The 22351-nt window shown below is 40.6% G+C and overlaps 1 protein-coding gene across 3 annotated transcripts in view; it reads left to right on the plus strand.

Moving 5' to 3' along the window:
* The first annotated feature begins 1617 nt into the window (after positions 1–1617).
* Positions 1618–22351, plus strand: part of LOC106589268 (monocarboxylate transporter 6) — a 41630-nt gene continuing 20896 nt past the window's right edge. For 2 of the 3 annotated variants that reach the window (XM_014178999.3, XM_014179001.3), the window contains exon 1: positions 1619–1767. The gene's annotated coding sequence lies outside the window, so the exon portion shown is untranslated. Of the gene's footprint in view, positions 1768–5285; positions 5486–22351 lie in introns of all 3 variants that reach the window. The other variant, XM_045710130.2, reaches the window with a different exon arrangement.

Genomic DNA, 22351 nt, shown 5'->3' on the forward strand with positions numbered 1-22351 from the left:
AACTGACTTGCCTATTTAAATAAAGGTTAAAAAAATCGAATAAAAAATACATTCCAATCAATTGAATTTACCACAAGTTGACTCCAATCAAGTTGTAGAAACATCTCAAGTATGATCAATGGAAACACGATGCACCTGAGCTCAGTTTTGAGTGTCATACCAAAGGGTCTGAATACTTATGTAAATAAGGTTTTTCAGTTTTCACTTTGTCAATATGGGCTATTGTGTGTAGATTGATGAGGAAAACAATTGATTTAATCCATATTAGAATAAGGCTGTAACATTAAAAAAATGTTGAAAAAGTTAATGGGTCTGAATACTTTCCAAATGCACTGTAAATAGAAACATTTATAAATCAATAAATGCACACATAAATAAATGAAATACAAAAATAGTGACCAAAGTTCATTCGTGTTTCTCCACAAATTTGTATGTATTAAATTATTGATCTATGTATCATCTAAATATTCACACTTTCATTCATTTAAATATTTATTAATGTATTTCTTCCTCTGATTTGATAATGTGGGGGTGTCAATCAAACATCTGTGGGTGGTATCTAAGCATACACACCATTGGTTGATCAATGTCACTGCGCAACGTCTTGCTTTTGCCTGGCTCTGATGGTCCAAAAAGAGAGATATACAACCCGTAGATAGCTACATTAGTCCAGTCCAATTAGTATGGCTGCAATCAGGCGAGCAGTAGCCAGAGACTTCACAGTGCTGTCTAACACTGCTGAAACCAACGCCTCTACAGATTACCTGTTTTTCGGTGTGGAGGCATGCATCAAAAACTTGGGTCAGCTAGCTGCTACAAGGGACACAGAGGTGAACCCATACATGTTTTACAATTTGGAGGAAGTTGCCTAACAACTTCACCAGAGTTCAGGTGATAACAGAGACTCCTGGTGCAGCACAACATAGACAATTGGCCTCTGGGCCACCATAATCACAGTTTTTCAACTGGTCATTCAGTACAGTACTGTTTCAAAACTGAACGCACCCCAGGCAAATGCACCGTGGCATTGATCAACCAATGGTGTGTTAGATACCACCCACATACGTTTTTTTGACACCCCTTCATTATCATATTGGAGGAAGAAATACAGAAATAATATAAATGAATAAAATGAAAGTGGGATTAACTATTTAAATACTTATGTATCTATGTATGTTTGCATCATTTATCCATGTATTAATTAATATTTTTATTCGTGCATTTATTTATGTATCTATTTATTTAGTCATATATTTATGTGTGCATTTATTCAACTATTTCTAATTATGGCAGGTTTGATCCTTCATAGAAGCGGCTTGTACAGTAATGCCAAATCGGATAAACTGTGTTGGCCATTCCTGAGCATGTAATGTAACGTACTGGTAAATATGACTGCTAGTACAGCTCAGAGAAAATAAACCGTCCATCAACACAAGGAAGTACGCCTCACATTGCAATTTCTTTGACCACTCTATTTTTTTTTAAATGTCATAATCAAGCAGATTTTTCTACCCCTCGTGTCCAAGACAGATTGGTCTGGATTGACAGTACCAACGGACCAAAATGTGACTGTTCGTAATGCAATCTGTGATAAACATAACCGCGTCAAGGTTTACATCCTGTCTCCTCCCACCCCACCGAGAACGCGATATTGTTACCCAAGGCAGAGGCTTGGAGTTCCAGCTGGTTTGTGTATGATGTGGTAGAAAGGGTAAAAATGGTCGAAGCGAAGTAATGGCCGTCAGAAATAATACTTAACCTCAAAAGGTAAGAAACTTGCGCTATGGGTGGCTTGCCAACGTGTTTATGTGTAAGGTAAACAAGCCTTTCTAGCCGACCTGAATTTGCTGAGCAATGTGACAGTCTACTGAAAAACAATACGCTAATTGTGTTGCTTTCCTATTATGAGACTGGACATAAATTAAATTAAACTAAATGTAACCTATGTATTTTTGACGGGAAGTAGGCTATTTGAGCCAAAAAGATCATCTTCAACAATAATAACAGAGAGTAGACTATAGGGCAGTCAAACTGTTTTCTCACCGCCGTAGATCCTAGTCGACGAGTTGTGATCTCGAGCGTTGTGCTGTTGCTGTATATTGATTCAAAATAGCCGCTCTGTAATTTGGTGTTTGGATGGGTCTAGGTCTTTCTTGACCCAGATAGATTTTGATCTCCTACAGTTAAGATTCCTAATATCAAATAGATTGATATTGGCATGCCACGTGGATATGCTACTAGAGTGCCAAAGAGACCAGAAAACCAATTACTACTGAAAATTGAATTGGATGATGATGATGCCTGCACATGCCCAAATTGGACCATGGCACCATAGTTTTTGAAGATTGGCCAACTACTCACACATTTAAGTTTTAGAATGGGATAAATGACAGTTGAGTTACATGCTTCTCATCCTGTCATGAATGTGCGCCTACATGCAAATGTTTGGAAATATTTAAGGCTAATTATGCACAGTCGCAATGTAAATTTGTGCCACTAAACAAAGATTCCATCCATAAATCTTCACTGGAAAAGGTCTAGCACAGTAGGCCATTCATTCGAATTTGTAGACTTTCTCAAGCACATGCAAATATGTGCCATATATCCTACTCCCTTCCTCCTTCATGAACAGTCAACAATAGGGGAATTCTATGGGATTATAATCAAATCAAAATTGATTGGTTGCATACACATGGTTAGCAGATGTTAATGCGAGTGTAGCGAAATGCTTGTGCTTCTAGTTCCGACAGTGCAGTAATATCTAACAAGTAATCTAACAGTTCCCCAACAACTACCTAATGCACACAAATCTAAAGGGGTGAATGAGAATATGTTCATATACATATAAGGATGAGCGATGGCTGAGCGGCATAGGCAAGTGCAGTAGATTATATAAAATACATTATATACATAATGTAAGATATGTAAACATTATTAAAGTGGCGTTATTTAAAGTGACTAGTGATCCATTTATTAAAGTGGCCAGTGATTGGGTCTCAATCTAGGCAGCAGCCTCTGAGTTAGTGATTGCTGTTTAGCAGTTTGATGGCCTCTAGCTTTGATGCACCTGTACTGACATCACCTTTTAGATGATGGCTGTGTGAACAGGCAGTGGCTCAGGTGGTTGTTGTCCTTGATCATCTTTTTGGCCTTCCTGTGACATTGGGTGCTGTAGGTGTCATGGAGGGCAGGTAGTTTGCCCCTGTAATGCGTTGTGCAGACCGCACCACCCTCTGGAGAGCCTTGCAGTTGCCATGATACAGCCTGACAGGATGCATCTTTATTTTTTTACCGTTATTTAACTAGGCAAGTCAGTTAAGAACAAATTCTTATTTTCAATGATGGCCTAGGAACAGTGGGTTAACTGCCTTGTTCAGGGGCAGAACAACATATTTTTACCTTGGGGATTTGATCTTGCAACCTTTCGGTTACTAGTCCAATGCTCTAACCACTAGGCTACCTGCCGCCCGATCTGAAAAATTGGTCAGGGTTTTGGGTGACAAGCCAAATTTCTTTGGGGGCTGAGCACGCACCCTTGTGGGGCCCCAGTGTTGAGGGTCAGTAAAGTGGAGATGTTGTATCCTACCTTCACCACCTAGGGGTGGCCCGTCAATAAGTCCAGGACACAATTGCACAGGGCGGGGTTGAGGCCCAGGGCCTCCAGCTTGATTATGAACTTGGAGGGTACTATGGTGTTGAATGCTGAGCTAAAGTCAATGAACAGCATTCTTTCATAGGTATTCCTCTTGTCCAGATGGGATAGGGCAGTGTGATGGTGATTGCATTGTCTGTGGACCTGTTGGGGCGGTATGCAAACTGGAGTGGGTCTAGAGTGGCCGGTAAGGTGGAGGTGATATGATCCTTGACTAGTCTCTCAAAGCACTTCATGATGACAGAAGTGAGTGCTACGGGGTGGTAGTCATTTAGTTATCTTTGCCTTCTTGGGTACAGGAACAATGGTGGACATCTTAAAGCATGTGGGGACAGCAGATTGGTATAGGGAGCGATTGAATATGTCCATAAACACACCAGCCAGCTGGTCTGTGCATGCTGTGAGGATGCGGCTAGGGATGCCGTCTGGAACAGCAGCCTTGTGAGGGTTAACACGTTTAAATGTTTTACTCACGTCGGCCACGGAGAAGGGGGGGAGCAGTCCTTGTTAGCGAGCCGCGATGGTGGCCCTGTATTATCCTCAAAGCGGGCAAAGAAGGTGTTTAGTTTGTCTGGAAGTGTGACATCGGTGTCCGCGACGTGGCTGGTTTTCTTTTTGTAGTCCGTGATTTCCTACCACATACGTCTCGTGTCTGAGCCGTTGAATTGCGACTACACTTTGTCCCTTTACCGGCATTTCGCTTGTTTGATTGCCTTGCAGAGGGAATAACTACACTGTTTATATTCAGCCATGTTCCCAGACCTCTTTCCATGGTTAAAAGCGATGGTTTGCGCTTTTCAGTTTTGTGTGAATGCTGCCATCCATCCACGGTTTTAATAGTTAGTGGGTACAACTTCTCCAATGCACTTCCTTATAAACTCACTCACCGTGTCAGCGTATAGATCGATGTTGTTCTCTGAGGCTGACCAAAACATATCCCAGTTCGCGTGATCAAAACAATCTTCAAGTGTGGATTCCGATTGGTCAGACCAGCTTTAAATGGTTCTAGTCACTGGTACATCCTGTTTGAGCTTCTGTTTTATAAGATTTGCCGAAGGGAGGGTGGGGGGAGGCCTTTATATGCATCGCGGAAGTTAGAGTAGCAGTGACCGAGTGTATTACCCCCACGCGTAGTGCAATCAATATGCTGATAGAATTTAGGTAGCCTTGTTCTCAAATTTGCTTTGTTAAAATCCCCAGCTACAATAAATGCAGCCTCAGGATATATGGTTTCCAGTTTACATAGAGTCCAGTGAAGTTCCTTGAGGGCCGTCTTGGTATCTGCTTGAGGGGGAATGTACACAGCTGTGATGATAACTGACGAGATTTCTCTTGGGAGGAAATATGGCCGGCATTTGATTGTAAGGAATTCTAGGTCGGGTGAGCAGAAGGACTTGAGTTCCTGTATGTTGTTATGATTACACCATGAGCCGTTAATCATGAAGCATACACCCCCGCCCTTCCTCTTCCCAGAGAGGTGTTTATTTCTGTCAGCGCGATGCATGGAGAAGCCTGCTTGCTGAACCGATTCCGACAACATATCCTTAGAGAGCCATGTTTCTGTGAAACAGAGAATGTTACAGTCTCTCTGGAAGGCAACCGTTGCTCAAATTTTGTCTACCTTGTTATCAAGAGACTGGACATTGGCGAGTAGTATACTCGGAAGTCGGAAGAGGTGGGAGATGTGCACTCCTACGGAGCCTGACGAGGCCCCTCCGTCTGCTCCTTCTGCGGTGCTGTTGTTTTGGGTCGGCTTCTGGGATTAGATCCATTGGGTGGTGGTCCAAACAGAGGATCCGCTTTGGGAAAGTCGTATTCCTGGTCGTAATGATGGTAAGTTGATGTCGCTCTTATATCCAATAGTTCTTCCCGGCTGTATGTAATAAGACTTAAGATTTCCTGGGGTAACAATGTAAGAAATAATACATAAAAAAATAAAATAAATACGGCATAGGACTCGAAGCGAGGCGACCATCTTTGTCGGCGCCATCTTACATTTACATTTTAGTCATTTAGCAGACGCTCTTATCCAGAGCGACTTACAGTAGTGAATGCATTCATTTCATTTCATGCATTTAAAAAAACATATATATTTTTTGCACACACCATGCTGGCGTTGCAAACACCATGCTCTACCAACTAAGCCACAGGGAAGTAATGATGACAGCATTACGTGAGTTTGTATTTTAGATTTGTGGTTGCAATTACGATTTGCAAATGTGTAATTTTAATTTTGGCAGCTTGATGTGTGAATAAATGTAATAGAGGTCGACAGATTAATCGGAATGGCCGATTTAATTAGGGCCGATTTCAAGTTTTCATAACAATCGGTAATTGGTATTTTTGGCCACTGATTTGCCCAATTTTTTTATTAATTATTATTAATATATTTATATATTTTTTTAAATATTTATTTTATAAAAAATGTTTTAATTTATTTTTTCATTTAAAAAAACTTTTTTTTTTACACCTTTATTTAACTAGGCAAGTCAGATTAAGAACACATTCTTATTTTCAATGACGGCCTAGGAACGGGGGTTAACTGCCTTGTTCAGGGGGGATTCTGGGATTCGTTTTTTGCAACCTTCCGGTTACTAGTCCAACGCTCTAACCACCTGCTTTACATTGCACTCCACGAGGAGCCTGCATGGCAGGCTGACTACCTGTTACGTGAGGGCAGCATGAAGCCAAGGTAAGTTGCTAGCTAGCGTTAAACTTATCTTATAAAAAACTATCAATCTTAACATAATCACTAGTTAACTACACATGGTTGATGATATTACTAGTTTATCTAACGTGTCCTGCGTTGCATATAATCGATGCGGTGCCTGTTAATTTCTCATCGAATCACAGCCTACTTCGACAAACGGGTGATTTAACAAGCGCATTTGCGAAAAAGCACTGTCGTTGCACCAATGTACCTAACCATAAACATCAATGCCTTTCTTTAAAATCAATACACAAGTATATATTTTTAATAAGTTAATATTGCCTGTTAACATGAATTTGTCACTTCTCTTGTGTTCCGTGCAAGCAGTCGGTATATACAGCAGTTTGGGCCGCCTGGCTCATTGCGAACTGTGTGAAGTCCATTTATTCAGGAAAAAAAAAAATGTATGAAATGTATTCATTCACTACTGTAAGTCGCTCTGGATAAGAGCGTCTGCTAAATGACTAAAATGTAAAAATGTAAATGTATTCCTAACAAAGGCTGTAATTAATTTGCCAGAATTGTACATAATTATGACATAACATTGAAGGTTGTGCAATGTAACAGGAATATTTAGACTTAGGGTTGCCACCCGTTAGATAAAATACGGAACAGTTCCGTATTCCGTATTTCACTGAAATAATAAATGGTTCGTTTTCGAAATGATAGTTTCCGGATTCGACCATATTAATGACCAAAGGCTCGTATTTCTGTGTGTTATAATTAAGTCTATGATTTGATAGAGCAGTCTGACTGAGCGACGGTAGGCAGCAGCAGGCTCGTAAGCATTCATTCAAACAGCACCTTCATGCATTTTGCCAGCAGCTCTTCGCAATTCTTCAAGCATTGCGCTGTTTATGACTTCAAGCCTATTAACCCCCGAGATTAGGCTGGTGTAACCCATGTGAAATGGCTAGCTAGTTAGCGGGTGCGCGCTAATAGCGTTTCATATGTCACTCACTCTGAGACTTGGGAGTGGTTGTTCCCCTTGCTCTACATGGGTAACGCTGCTTCGAGGGTGGCTGTTGTCGATGTGTTCCTGGTTCGAGCCCAGGTAGGAGCGAGGAGAGGGATGGAAGCTATACTGTTACACTGGCAATACTAAAGTGCCTATAAGAACATCCAATAGTCAAAGGTATATGAAATACAAATCGTATAGAGTGAAATAGTCCTATAATAACTACAACCTAAAACTTCTTACCTGGGAATATTGAAGACTCGTGTTAAAAGGAACCACCAGCTTTCATATGTCCTCATGTTCTGAGCAAGGAACTTAAACGTTAGCTTTTTTACATGGCACATATTGCACTTTTACTTTCTTCTCCAACACTTTGTTTTTGCATTATTTAAACCAAATTGAACATGTTTCATTATTTATTTGAGGCTAAATTGATAGTATTTATGTATTATATTAAGTTAAAATAAGTGTTCATTCAGTATTGTTGTAATTGTCATTATTACAAATGTAAAAAAATCGTCCGATTAATCGGTATCGGCCGTTTTTGGTCCTCCAATAATCGGTATAGGCGTTGAAAAATCATATCGGTCGACCTCTAAAATGTAACAACTATCGCAAACTTGTGACTTGACACTTGAACACATTTTATAAGATTGGCAAGGATAATTTATTTTCAGAATTATAAAAATTCCATTTATGACCATGAATATTCTGCTGTGAATCAAAAACACACTTGCAGATTTGGAATCTACGCGTTCTCAGATTTCTGTCGATGCTGTTACACACCCAGAGATTCGTACATTTATAGACAGTGTTTCGCAAGGAAAAAATTGGGGGCAGGACCTTCAACACCTGACCAATCAGTTCCCTCTGTCAAAACCAATATCATTGGCTGTCTTGTTCCATCAACCAAACCGCATGCAACAACAGGAGCTGACCAGGAAGACCTGATGGAGGAAGATGGCAGGCGCTCGACTGTAGGTGAGTTCTGGAAAGTTTGCTTTCACAGTTTGTATGAAGTGATATCACCTTCGTAACTTTAGCACTATATAATGTTCATCCCTATAGTTGGATACATCCCCCAAGTTCATCCATTGGCTAGTCAGCTCCCGTTAGCTAACTAGCTAGTTATTTGTCATTAACAAGTTAGATTATCTTTAGCCAGATCCTACCCCAGTACAGTGGTAATTTACATCAGCTAAATTGTGGCTTTAGCTAGATAGCTATATGTTTTCAAAATGTCACGTATGAATAAAAGATGGCTAATTGGTGAGTCTGATTTGTCATCCTTAGATGATACCAGATCTAGCTAATCTTCATGTTTGTATGCAGTAACTTTTACAGGAGAATTATGCAAACATAGTGTTGCCCACAGTCTTCTATCTATCTCTCATTCTAGAGCATAGAACCCTGAGTTAAATGTCATTGTTCATCATTTTTATTACATTACATGTGTTCATGTTCTCTTACCTATGATCACAGCTTGTTTGAAACACAGCATATCTAATAGTAAAAGGTCTGGTCTAATTAACTAACCACCAATAATTCCTATTAGCTGAGAGATTTTACAAACTAACAGCAATTGAATTTTTTTCAAAACCAACCCCTTCCCCTTTCAGGACTGCTCTCCAATATGTGGAAAATAATTCTCAAGAGATTTCATACAACATCATGAATGTTTCTGTGGTGAAAGGTACAGCTCTTAATGACACTGAAATGTTGATCATCTGATCGGTTTCTATTTCAATTAAGCTTTTTATTACGTACACAGCATGACTGATCTGAGGTGAAATAGTTTGAAAGCAAAGGACAATGTATTTCATAAATATGGAAAACTAGGATATCATGACATGCTTTGTTTTTAATACATATTATTTGTATGTTCGAAAGATTGTCAACATCCTTTTGAAGGGGGTGCTGTGGAAGGGGGTGCCAAGGAGGGGAGTGCCTCTGAAGAGTGCGTAGCTGGGCTATCACACAGCACCAAAGCATGGTTTGGATTGAACAGTTTTGTTTCTCAGTTATGTCTTTTAAGCACTGTATGACATAACTGATGTCACTGCATCTTAACAACAAGAGAATGTAGGGGTGCATGTCTTGTCACGTTAACACAAAATTCTGCGTTTTTCACGCAGAAAAAAGAGAACGCATAAGAAATATCTTGCTGCGTTTTGTAAATGCAGATGTAAAATGTTTCTTAATGTAATTTCTGCTTGGCATCAGACACATTTTTGTGCTTCACTCGGAGGAGAATTCACGAACGGGAAGGAAAGAACTATAGTTACATGCCCCTGATCACTTTGAGGCCAAAAAAACAATTGACTTTCAATATAAAACGCAGGTGAAATGGTTGGAAATGCAGATTTCTGAACCCATAACACGACCCCTGTGTCAATGATAGTATTGCTTATTGTATTGTCATTACCATGGATAATATTTTACTACTAAAGAGTTCAGGCCGATAGTCTGTGTAGTGGTTACATCCTGTCCAAGGTAGTTACAGAGAGCAATAGAGGAAATTATATATTTGTATGTAGGCTTACGTTAAATGTACCGTGCATTCGGAAAGTATTCAGACGCCTTCCCTTTTTCCACATTTTGTTACATTTCAGCCTTATTCTAAAATGGATTAAATTGTTTTTCCCCCTCATCAATCTACATAAAATACCAAATTTTTTGCAAATGTATTAAAAATGGATATCTTAATTACATAAGTATTCAGACCCTTTGCTCTGAGACTCGAAATTGAGCTCAGGTGCATCCTGTTTCCATTGATCATCCTTGAGCTGTTTCTACAACTTGATTGGAGTCCACCTGTGGTAAATTCAATTGATTGGACATGATTTGGAAAGGCACACACCTGTCTATATAAGGTCCCACAGTTGACAGTGCATGTCAGAGCAAAAACCAAGCCATGAGGTCAAAGGAATTGTCTGTAGAGCTCTGAGACAGGTTTGTGTCGAGGCACAGATCTGGGGAAGGGTACCAAAAAAATTCTGCCGCATTGAAGGTCTCCAAGAACACTGTGGCTACCATTATTCTTCAATGGAAGAAGTTTGGAACCACTAAGACTCTTCCTAGAGCTGGCGGCATGGCAAAACAGAGCAATCGTGGGAGAAGGGCCTTGGTCAGAGAGGTGACCAAGAACCCGATGGTCACTCTGACCGAGCTCCAGAGTTCCTCTGTGGAGATGGTTGTCCTTCTGGAAGATTCTCCCATCTCTGCAGCACTCCACCAATCAGGCCTTTATGGTAGAGTGGGCAGACGGAAGCCAATCCTCAGTAAAAGGCACATGACAGCACACTTGGAGTTTGTCAAAAGGCACCTAAAGACACTCACACCATGAGAAACCAGATTCTCCTGTCTGATGAAACCAAGATTTTGGCCTGAATGCCAAGCATCACGTCTGCAGGAAACCTGGCACCATCCTTACAGTGAAGCATGGTGGTGGCAGCATCATGCTGTGGGTATGTTTATTTATTTTTTATTTTTTATTTTTATTATTTATTTTTTTTAGCGGCAGGGACTGGGAGACTAGTCAGGATCGAAGGAAAGATGAACGGAGCGAAGTACAGAGAGATCCTTGATGAAAACCTGCTCCAGAGCACTCAAGACCTCAGACTTGGACGAAGTTTCACCTTCCAACAGCACAATGCTGTCCTTGAGTGGCCGGACTTGAACCCGATCGAACATCTATAGAAAGACCTGAAAATAGCTGTGCAGAGACGCTCCCCTTCCAACCTGACAGAGCTTGAGAGGATCTGCAGAGAAGTATGTCAGAAACTCCCCAAATACAGGTGTGCCAAGCTTGTAGGCTGTAATCGCTGCTAAAGGTTCTGAATATTTATGTAAATGTGATATTTCAGTTTTTTTTGTCTGAATAAATGTGCAACTAAAAAACATTATGGGGTATTGTGTGGAGATTTGTATTTATTTAATCCATTTGAGAATAAGGCTCTAATGTAACAATGTGGGAAAAGTAAAGGGGTCTGAATACTTTCCGAATGCACTGGTTACCTGTACATGGGTCTTGCATTATCCAAGGATGATGTATTATCCGTTTCTGATGATCATTGACTATCCTGATCTCGAAGCGCTGTAATATTGCATTTATTTTACTTAACCTTGGCACTTTAGTCTCAGATTCACATTCTTCCCCTGTACCTTTTTTAAACACATGAATTATTTCCCTATGGTTTGTCTTTTTTTTTCCAGAATGGAAGACAGTAGGTCATCCTTCGAGGGCAGTTGTGCGCTTCAGGAGGATGTTACTCCAGGAGCAAGAAAAAGCTCCAAGTTTCACCATGGACATTCGTGGCAAAAAGTTGATCTGCTTTTACAAGTCCCACAAAGTCGATTGTGCACGCTCTGGTGCACGCCCTTCGCTGCGTATTAGAAGGTAGACTACAACGTGTCATTTGCATGTATTTTTTTAGAACTCGTCAGTTCTGCATTGTCTGACAAACTGAACCTATTTCAAAACCTACTTGTGTTATAGGGGACGCTGCCGTTGGAGACGGGGTCAATCAAGACTTCATAAGTTTCGCTGTGCATATGTTGCAAACAGGCTTCACATGAACTATGGTATGTTGATCAATTATATTATTTTAGGCTATAGTTCTCTTGAAAGGACAAATCCGCACACTGCTAGTTTATTTTTTATTTTTTTTAACAACATTTTACGTGTCTGCCTCTGGGACAAGCTCTGGTGCACGCCAATAGGCAGACACGTAAGCTTTAACCTCTCTAGGGTCGGCGGGACGAAATCGTCCCACCTACTCAACAGCCAGTTGAATCCCGTGGCGCGTTATTCAAATACCATAGAAATGCTATTACTTCAATTTCTCAAACATATGACTATTTTACACCATTTTAAAGACAAGACTCTCGTTAATCTAACCACACTGTCCAATTTCAAAAAGGCTTTACAACGAAAGCAAAACATTAGATTATGTCAGCAGAGTACCCAGCCAGAAATAATCAGACACCCATTTTTCAAGCTAGCATATAATGTCACAAAAACCCAGAAGACAGCTAAATGCAGCACTAACCTTTGATGATCTTCATCAGATGACAACCCTAGGACATTATGTTATACAATACATGCATGTTTTGTTCAATCAAGTTCATATTTATATCAAAAAACAGCTTTTTACATTAGCATGTGATGTTCAGAACTAGCATACTTCCGGTGAATTTACTAAATTACTCACGATAAACGTTCACAAAAAACATAACAATTATTTTAAGAATTATAGATACAGAACTCCTCTATGCACTCGCTATGTCCGATTTTAAAATAGCTTTTCGGTGAAAGCACATTTTGCAATATTCTGAGTAGATAGCCCGGCATCACAGGGCTAGCTATTTAGACACCCACCAAGTTTAGCCCTGACCAAAGTCAGATTTACTATAAGAAAAATGTTATTACCTTTGCTGTTCTTCGTCAGAATGCACTCCCAGGACTTCTACTTCAATAACAAATGTTGGTTTGGTTCAAAATAATCCATAGTTATGTTCAAATATCCTCTGTTTTGTTCGTGCGTTCAAGACACTATCCGAATGGTAAAGAAGGGTGACGCGCACGACGCATTTCGTGACAATAAATTTCTAAATATTCCATTACCGTACTTCGAAGCATGTCAACCGCTGTTTAAAATCAATTTTTATGCCATTTTTCTCGTAAAAAAGCGATAATATTCCGACCGGGAAAGCGTGTTTACGTTCAAAGAGAGAGAAAATAAAAACATGGGATCCCCTCGTGCACGAGACTCAGTCTGATGGTACTCTGACCGGCCACTATCCAAACGCGCTAATGTTTTTCAGCCAGAGGCTGGAATTACATCATTCAGCTTTTTCCCGGGTTCTGAGAGCCTATGGGAGCCGTAGGAAGTGTCACGTTACAGCAAAGATCCTCAGTTTTCAATAAACAGAGCCAAGAAGAACAAGAACTTGTCAGACAGGCCACTTCCTGTAAGGAATCTTCTCAGTTTTTTGCCTGCCATATGAGTTCTGTTATACTCACAGACACCATTCAAACAGTTTTAGAAACTTTAGGGTGTTTTCTATCCAAAGCCAATAATTATATGCATATTCTAGTTACTGGGCAGGAGTAGTAACCAGATTAAATCGGGTACGTTTTTTATCCGGCCGTGCAAATACTGCCCCCTATCCCCAACAGGTTTAATTAAGTGATACTAGCAAGATCAGTGTGTGGGTTTCTTAATTCTTTCCAGATCTCATTGTTATCTGCAACAGGATTGCTCAGGTGCGTGTGCCTTTTTTGAATTTTGAGCCTATAGTTTTCTCACATGGTGACACTGAGCTTCAAACCTATCGTTCATGTAACAATAAACACTGCATTTATCATTTGAAAAGAATGTGTTCCTGAGTGCAGGTACATCAGCATTTCTGGAGATATATGACCATGTGATATGTGACCAACACATCTGATTATCTTGATGTTGAGTCACGGAAAACAATTGAGCTTGTATGTATTACAATAAAGATGTAGTGATATCAGTAGGCTGGATGTATTAGCTCTACAAATTGAAGTGAAAAATAAGTGTTTATTTTCTGAAGCTGGGGGGTTATGCAGAGCTGTCTGATGACCAAAAGGCTGTAATCGGTGTTTGGCTGACATGTGGGACCTCCCTGGGGGTCACAGCCGAGAACAGCAAATGGCTATTCTACCGTCTACTACAGCATGCGGTAATCAACCTTTTCCAGAGATCGTTATCTGAACAATAGTGACTGTTACCCTAGCTTAGTTTTTCAATCTGGTTATGTATCCCTTATTCCTGCTTTTATTTCAGTTTTTTGACATTGGATAGTGTTTTAAATGTCTAATCGTGTGTTTGTTTTGCAGGTCCTGGGAAGAACCGTTAGACAAAATAAAACATTTGTGACGTGGATGTGGTTCCACTCATGTTCCCCCGCGTGGCAGACATTGTGTGCAGCCCTGAGGTAACAACCTAATGCCACATTATCAAAGCTTCAGTGTCCCTTTTTGATATTTCAAAACGGTTATTCATGAAGCGTACTTAAAGCATTAACTGCCTCTAAGTGGTTCTGCATTTCATGCATTGAGTGAATCTCACAAGTTGAACACAGCTCTTCATTCTCCAGTGTATTAAACTGGAACTGTGGACTATGTTTGACAACTTATTTTAATGCAGTTACCCTGTTTTATATTAATAATTTCTGAATTTAGGATAAGTCCAGGGACAAACATGTTTATCTATTCATCATTTTTTTAATGTATTTTTACTAGATCAGCTTTGATCATGTTATCTGGCCTGGGGAGACAAATTATGAAGAGGACAATGAGGCGTACCCTGTCTAAACGTGGTGTCGCATTGCGGGATATATTTGATATTTCAGTTTCTTCAAAGTAGCCACCCTTTGCCTTGATGACAGCTTTGTACACTCTTGGCATTCTCTCAACTAGCTTCATGAGGTAGTCACCTGGAATGCATTTCAATTAACAGGTGTGCCTTGTTAAAAGTTAATTTGTGGAATTTCTTTCCTTCTTAATGCGTTCAGTTATGACAACTAAAAAATAAACCTTTATTTAACTAGGCAAGCAAGTTAAGAACAAATTCTTATTTACAATGACGGCCTACACCGGCCAAACCCGGAGAACGCTGGGCCCATTGTGCGCCGCCCTATGGGACTCCCAATCACGGCCGGATTTGATACAGCCTGGATACCTCCGGCTATTTGCGGAGATGGCTTTTATCACTTCTGTCTATTATTGTCCTTTTATTTTCACATGTATTTTGCCGCTGGGCTCCAAAAGGCTAGTTCGATAGTTATTGTGCTTGCTGAAAGCAATTGACATTCAATTTCTTATTTTACTACAAACTCCACGAGTAAACATAGTGGGAAAAGTAACAAGCTGTTTTTAACTTACAAAAATGTCTACAGATGTGACCATCTCACAACATACATCTCTACTCCCTGTCGAGCTCCAGCTTGTTGATGTAAAAAATGTAACTGAACCTTCAGTTGATCTCTGATCGTTATCATAATAGAGAGCTGGTCCTCTCGCATAAGTATCATTTAGTTCTAAGGCTGAACAAGGGTTTAGATATTTATTAGAGGGAATATGTCTAAGACATGTTATGGGGGCTAGGGTATAATTATTTCAATGAACAATTTAGTTCACACAGCAAACAAGAATCACCACCATACAACTTTGTTAAAGACTGCTTTCAGCAAGCTTACCTATTTGTTTCATATCCTCAATAGTGGCCTTTCAGTAATGCACCTTTGCTGCTCACCATTATTGCCATACACATACAGAAGTCATTTTTATATTTTCTTCTCTTTTAGCGTCGCCAAAGACACTTGTGCGACTCCTTAAGTTCTGGATGGGATAGCAATTCCTCCCAGGAGATTTGGATTTGGAGTTGGTGTGTGGAGATCTCCTGAAGTCGACCACTTGTTTCCAGTCACTCAGTCTGCCAGGGAACCACTGAATCGAACCACTGTTCTCCATCACACTTGAGGCATGCATAGCCACTAGTGACACAGGTTTTGGGCTAGTCTAATGTTGACACACTCAAGCACTTCTACTTGCCATTATCCTGACTGTGTAGCTTGGTTTTGTGTTTTATAGAGACAGATCATTGGGAGACATTCCCAACAATCTATATTCAAGTTCAACTTTGATAAAATCAAGAACATAGACTTTTTTTTTCTGGCAAACCTAATAATCATGGAATGTCTTTTTTAAAAGGGGCAATCAACTGTTCTCCCTGCCCCGTTTCGGTAAAAAGATGAGGGATGGGTCTGGAGCAATATAACCTCTTTCAAATACGTAGACCGAGCTATGTATGCAAGGACTGATCATCCATATCAAAATTATAGTTTTAACCATGCTTTGAGGCAATATAGTGTGTTTACATTACTTTCTTTACAAGAATTGGAATAAAACAAGCTTATATTTTGGATTTTGACGGTGTAAGAGTTGAATTAATGAGGCATTTATAGTTAGTCTTCAAGAATCCATGGGTACAAATCATTAATTTGTAAGCCCAATGTATGTAGCAACTGCAGATTGACCATTTTAAGTCAGTAAAACAGCATGTTTACTTATCACATGTTTATGGCATTCTGTGACATTGACCTACTGAACTTTATGCTCCTTTGAATTATTTTTGTTTAATTGGCTAAATAATTTAACCGTGCACCAGGGGTACTTGTGACTGATTCCTGATATAGAGAGCCTGTTGGAGGATTTCATTGATGAACTTCATTGCTGCAGGTGTTAAACATTTTTGTATATGTCTTTTTTTACCTTTATTTAACTAGGCAAGTCTGTTAAGAACAAATTATTATTTACAAACCCAGATTCTGGGCCATTTGTGCCCCACCCTATGGGACTCCCAATCACGGCTGGTTGTACTGACGCCTCTAGCACTGAGATGCAGCGCCATAGACCGCTGCGCCACTCTGGAGCCCGAGGTGTTGCATGGCCTGGACATATAGATCACGTCCGTGTGACTCTGAAGGGGATAGGGGGTCACCCACTGACAAAAGCGATGTCATCTCTAGCATTTAAACTCGGGGACTACAAGTCCTCTGTCTGAGGCCTCATAGGTCATCAGTGCACTCTCCCAGTTGATGTCTTGAAGTTCCTAGAAAATGAAAATCTTTTTGTAGGCACTATGGGAAAATTAGTATTTTTGGATAATCACTGAAAATAAGGTCTGTGGTTAACAGGCTGAGGAGATCTTGTCTGTTTTGTTCTGAGGGACTCTATCTGCTAATGTCAAATTTGAAGCATTTATGTAATGATTTTAAAAAAGCACAAGGCTTTTTCATAATGGTCATGTTAACTGACTGATATCTCATAGAACAAAAACGTGTAAGATCTCCTAAGCCTGTATTAACCTCTGACCTTATTTTCAGTGTTTATCCACAAACCCTAATCTTTCCCCATTCATGTTGTACAATGGCTAAACAAACCAGGTAACTCATTTCCGGTTTTTATAATTACAAGCTGGTGAGCTCTATTGCTTAACACATACAAGTGTTGCTTATGGTTTGACTGTTTTCTGTGCATTGGACACAAAAGGGAGTATCATATTGAAAAGGCAGACATAAAAAATGACAACCCATTACAAAAAGCAAATCAATCACCTCAAGATTGTCTTCCTCAAATTGGGTTTTGACGTTATCCCATAAGCCAAAGCTGCTCTGGACTGTGATTTGCCTCTGTCCGTAGAGGATTATTCCAGCCTGCAACAAAGGTTTTGAGGGCTGCTTGGCGGTGTGGGAGAAACAAAGTGTAGACAGAAGAGGTGCAGTGTGTTTTGAGATGTCAAGCAGTCCATTTTATTCAAGCGTGTGAAGCACATCATAGTAGATACAGGTGACTGCAACCCAGACATCACACCATAGATGTTCAATCCTGACAAAGTACAGGATTGTTAGCATATTCAATTTACTAATGTTATCTGTAGCACACGTTTACTGCCATGTGGCACATCAAAACCTTGATGACTTCAGAAGCAGGTGTGATAGTAACAAAACAAGGGAAGGGAACATGAAGTAAACATTTCACTTGGAAACAAATGCACCGAAGGACTTTACCTCATTGTGCGCACACACAGGTGGAAGACAGCTAAATCAACAAATGATGTTGCAAGATGGCTATTAAAAACATTCTATGCACGTTTCCTTAATATTTATGTAGAAGTGGTAGGTGGAGTTTTACATTGTGATACCTACTTTTTTTTTATTACTGTCACAGCTGTATTAATAATTGATTAATGGTGATTTATGCTTCATTTGTCTGATAAAGACATGCCTTGATTGCACATCGTGGACCCTTGTGGACTGAAAAAGTTGAAAGCCGTTGATGCCCTGTTGTTGGTAGCTGCATCCAAGCACAGGATCTGTATATACCGGTAGACAGAACACTCATGGTGTTGATAAATGTAAAATCATGACAACATTGCATTGATGATCATGAAGAAAAAATAACTAACTATGCTTAGGCTACTACTCTAAACACATCAAATATATATTCTTCAAAGAGTTTTGTAAGGGCTTGCAAATTATAGTATTTGAAATCATATTTCATTGTTCACAAACAGCTTGTCTGACTAGACTAGAAGCTGCCCTGGACTGTAACTGTAGATCAGATGCATGAATGGACATGTGATTTAGCCTACTACCAGTCTGGAGCCTCTCTTTCTATCGGTTACTCTAAGAGTGCTAGAAGTCTCACCCGAGACCAGAGGGGCTAAACAATTGTCCTCTACCCCTCCTTACCCCCTTCCTCTCCCTGCTGAGCTCAGAAGACAAGGGCCTGTATTCACAAAATGTCTCAGAGTAGGAGTGCTAATCTAGGATCAGGTCCCACCTGTCCATGTTGTCTTATTCATTATGATCTCCCTACAAGGCAAACTGATCCTAGATCAGCACTTATACTCTGAGACCCTTTGTGAATACTGGCCCAGATGTGACCATTGGTGTAGTGGTGCCTGGAGAAGTGGGTATACTCAAATTTTCTCCAACATTTTTCAAACGGTCTGCCTAGCAAAGGAAAGTAAGGAAAGAAGCAAAGGAATAGGAAAGGCGCCCTGCGTGAACATTTTTACGAGTCAGAAATTCACAGGTTTCAGATGTTTTCGAAGTCACACTTTTTAAATAGAAAATCAACAAAATTGGATGCTTAAACCACATCAGGACTCTACTTTTGAGGTCTAAAAAATGTATAAAATATTTTTTTGGTGTAGTTGCCCTTTAATTATTGTGTGCAGGCACCAAGCACAGTTGTTTGGTTAGTGGTGTTTCTGTAGCACATGAAATTGAGTTTGCAAAAAAATTGCCACTGGATTGATGCAAATAATCACGATCGCATTCTGCCTGGTATGCATAGGCTACTTTGTATCTGGTTAACATTTTAATTACCAGAAGACGGTTAGGCCTGTCATTAGCGTCGCTATATTTTTCCTGTTCCTTAATTGTTTGAAACTTGTACGTTTACTTCATTATGCGGCATGCATGTCTTAGCTTGCTTGAAAGTAGCCTGTAGCCAAAATCCCATCATAGAAACATGGAGGCAATTATTTCACAATGATTTGCTCATGCGTTCTCCTGTTCTATTGGTATTCTTTAAACTTTACTCCATTGTCTAGCAGCTAAAGGCATTATCCTAGTCAAATGCAAATAGTTTGGGTAGCCATTTGATTAGCTGTTCAGGAGTCTTATGGCTTATGACTTTTTTTAGGGCCTTCCTCTGACACTGCCTGGTATAGAGGTCCTGGATGGCAGGAAGCTTGGCCCCAGTGATTTACTGGTCTGTACACACTACCCTCTGTAGTGCCTTGCTGTCTTAGACCGAGCAGTTGCCATACCAGGCAGTGATGCAACCAGTCAGGATGTTCTCGATGGTGCAGCTGTAAAACCTTTTACAGATCTGAGGACCCATGCCAAATCTTTTCAGTCTCCTGAGGGGGAATAGGCTTTGTCATGGCCTCTTCATGACTGTCTTAGTGTGTTTGGACCATGATAGTTTGTTGGTGACGTGGACACCAAGGAATTTGAAGCTCTCAACCAGCTCCACTACAACCCCATCGATGAGAATGAGTGCTCGGTCCACTTTTCCTGTAGTCCACAATCCTCTCCTTTGTCCTGATCATGTTGAGGGAGAGGTTGTTATCCTGGCACCACACGGCCAGGTCTCTGACCTCCCTATAAGTTGTCTCATCGTTGTCGGTGATCAGGCCTACCACTGTTATGTCATCAGCAAACTTAATGGTGTTGGATTCATGCCTGGCCATGCAGTTATGGGTGAACAGAGAGTACACGAGGGGACTGAGCATGCACCCCTGAGGGGCCCCCGTGTTGAGGATCAGCATGGCAGATGTGTTGTTACCTAACCTTACCACCTGGGGTCGCCCGTCAGGAAGTCTGGGATCCAGTTGCAGAGAGAGGTGTTTAGTCCCAGGGTCCTTAGCTTAGTAATAAGCTTTGAGGGCACTATGGTGTTGACCGCTGAGCTGTAGTCAATGAATAGCATTCTAACGTAGGTGTTCCTTTTGTCCAGGTGGGAAAGGGCAGTGTGGAGTGCAATAGAGATTGCATCATCTGTTGGTGGTATGCAAATTTGAGTGGGTCTAGGGTTTCTGGGATAATGGTGTTGATGTGAGCCATGCCCAGCCTTTCAAAGCATTTCATGTCTACAGATGTGAGTGCTACGGGGCGGTAGTCCTTTAGGCAGGTTACCTTAGTCCCTGTGCCCAAGAACACAATGGTGGTCTGCTTGAAACATGTTGGTATTTAAAAAGAAGTGAGTATATGCAATGCGTATGTGTTCATGTTTCAAAAGTGTTCTCAAATGCCATTGAAATGGCAGCAGCGGTATGAGACCCAGTACATTCTTGAGCATGCAATACGGCTTTCCTCAGTACGAAATCCTCATCCACCCACTGTGCTGTCAGGCTCTGCATGCTCATGGGGCTGACATCGCTGGTCCCAATGTCAGTGATGCCCATAGCAAGTAGCTCATTGATGTGCATTTCAACAATACTGTGTAACTCCGGTAGGGCAACATCTGAAGAATAGCACCTACTTGGTAGTGTGTAGCGGGGCTCAAGGTGCTCGACCAGTCGGTGAAAGCCAACATCATCCACGACCGAGAACGGTTGATTGTCAAGGGCAATGAATCTTGGCATTAATGGATTTCGCCTTTGAGTTGTCTCGTTGAAATCTTCTTACTCTTTCAAATGACTGCTCGACTTGAACTTGTTTAGTTGTTGGAAGTGTGCACTTAGTATTTTTCTGCTTTTGTTCTGTGTAGCGCTTTATTTTTCGTGGCGTCAATACGTCATCTACCTACGTTATATAGGTATGTACGTCAGCTTTGACATCGGTTTTGCACATCGGCGTTAAACTAGACATCGGGCCGACGTTGGCATTTTTAGCTAATATTGGCCGATTCCGATATGCGTCACCGATATATCGCGCATCCCTAGTATAGACGTGACTCAACAAAATTCATAACCAGAGAGTAATACAATTTGGCTACCTTTTCTTGAAAATCCATCGACTCCCCCAAACATGACGATGTTGTACCTTTCAATAAAATAAACAAGGAGAACTCGCAAAATAATTATTCAATTACAAAACACTTTAATATGCTCAATATTTTATCAAAAAAGCATGTACCAGAAAAATTAAAAAATCTGGTTACCTGATTAGTTTATGATTGGTGTCTGTGTGTACCAAGGAAAGGGGGCTTTGCACTGAATAACTTTGTCGCACCACACATCCAAGCCTGGCAAGGCGAGACAGGATCTCAGCTGCATCCACACGATGCACTGACACTCTCAATCTCCACCACTGAACATGGAAGCCCATTGACACCAACTGTGTCTTGACCATATGATAGCCAGCATTTGGCATCTGGGACTTGATGGTTGTCATAGTGTTGTCGAGCTCTTCATCACAAATAGTACTGTATAACCCCCCACAGGTAAACCATAATTCATGCCTTCTAAATATGGTACACTTGGAGACCCCCAATAACTCTGCAATGCATGGTACCAGAAGGTAAGTTTTGAGCATATTCTTCACCTCTCCTCTTTGAATGACACGTTTCGGACTGCCTGTTACCCCAACAACTGCCTCAAACTGATGTTGGGCAAGCCTCAATTTCAGTTTAGACAAGATTTGATTGAGAGATTAATGTCTCTGTGATCATTGGAGGGAAATCAACCTGATCAGCAAAGGATTCAATGAGGATATGCTCATTATTGAACAGGAATTCCAGGTAATCCAGATCCAGGGGTTGTATGATGGCTTGCTGCAACCTGGACTGCAACCTCTCCTGAAGCTGGTCTTTCAGAATGTTCTGATAATAGAAGACAAACACAATTAGCTAAGCATACAGGTCACTTATGTTTTTGGCCATCAAATATTTACCCATGTATTCTTGAATAATGTCTTAGAAATGCCTGATGTCATTACTGCCTCCTATGGACTGTTTCACTCTGTTGCTTAAGTTTTGCTG

The sequence above is a fragment of the Salmo salar genome, chromosome 28 (assembly GCF_965601325.2).
Source record: "Salmo salar chromosome 28, fSalSal1, whole genome shotgun sequence".
Lineage (NCBI taxonomy): Eukaryota > Metazoa > Chordata > Actinopteri > Salmoniformes > Salmonidae > Salmo > Salmo salar.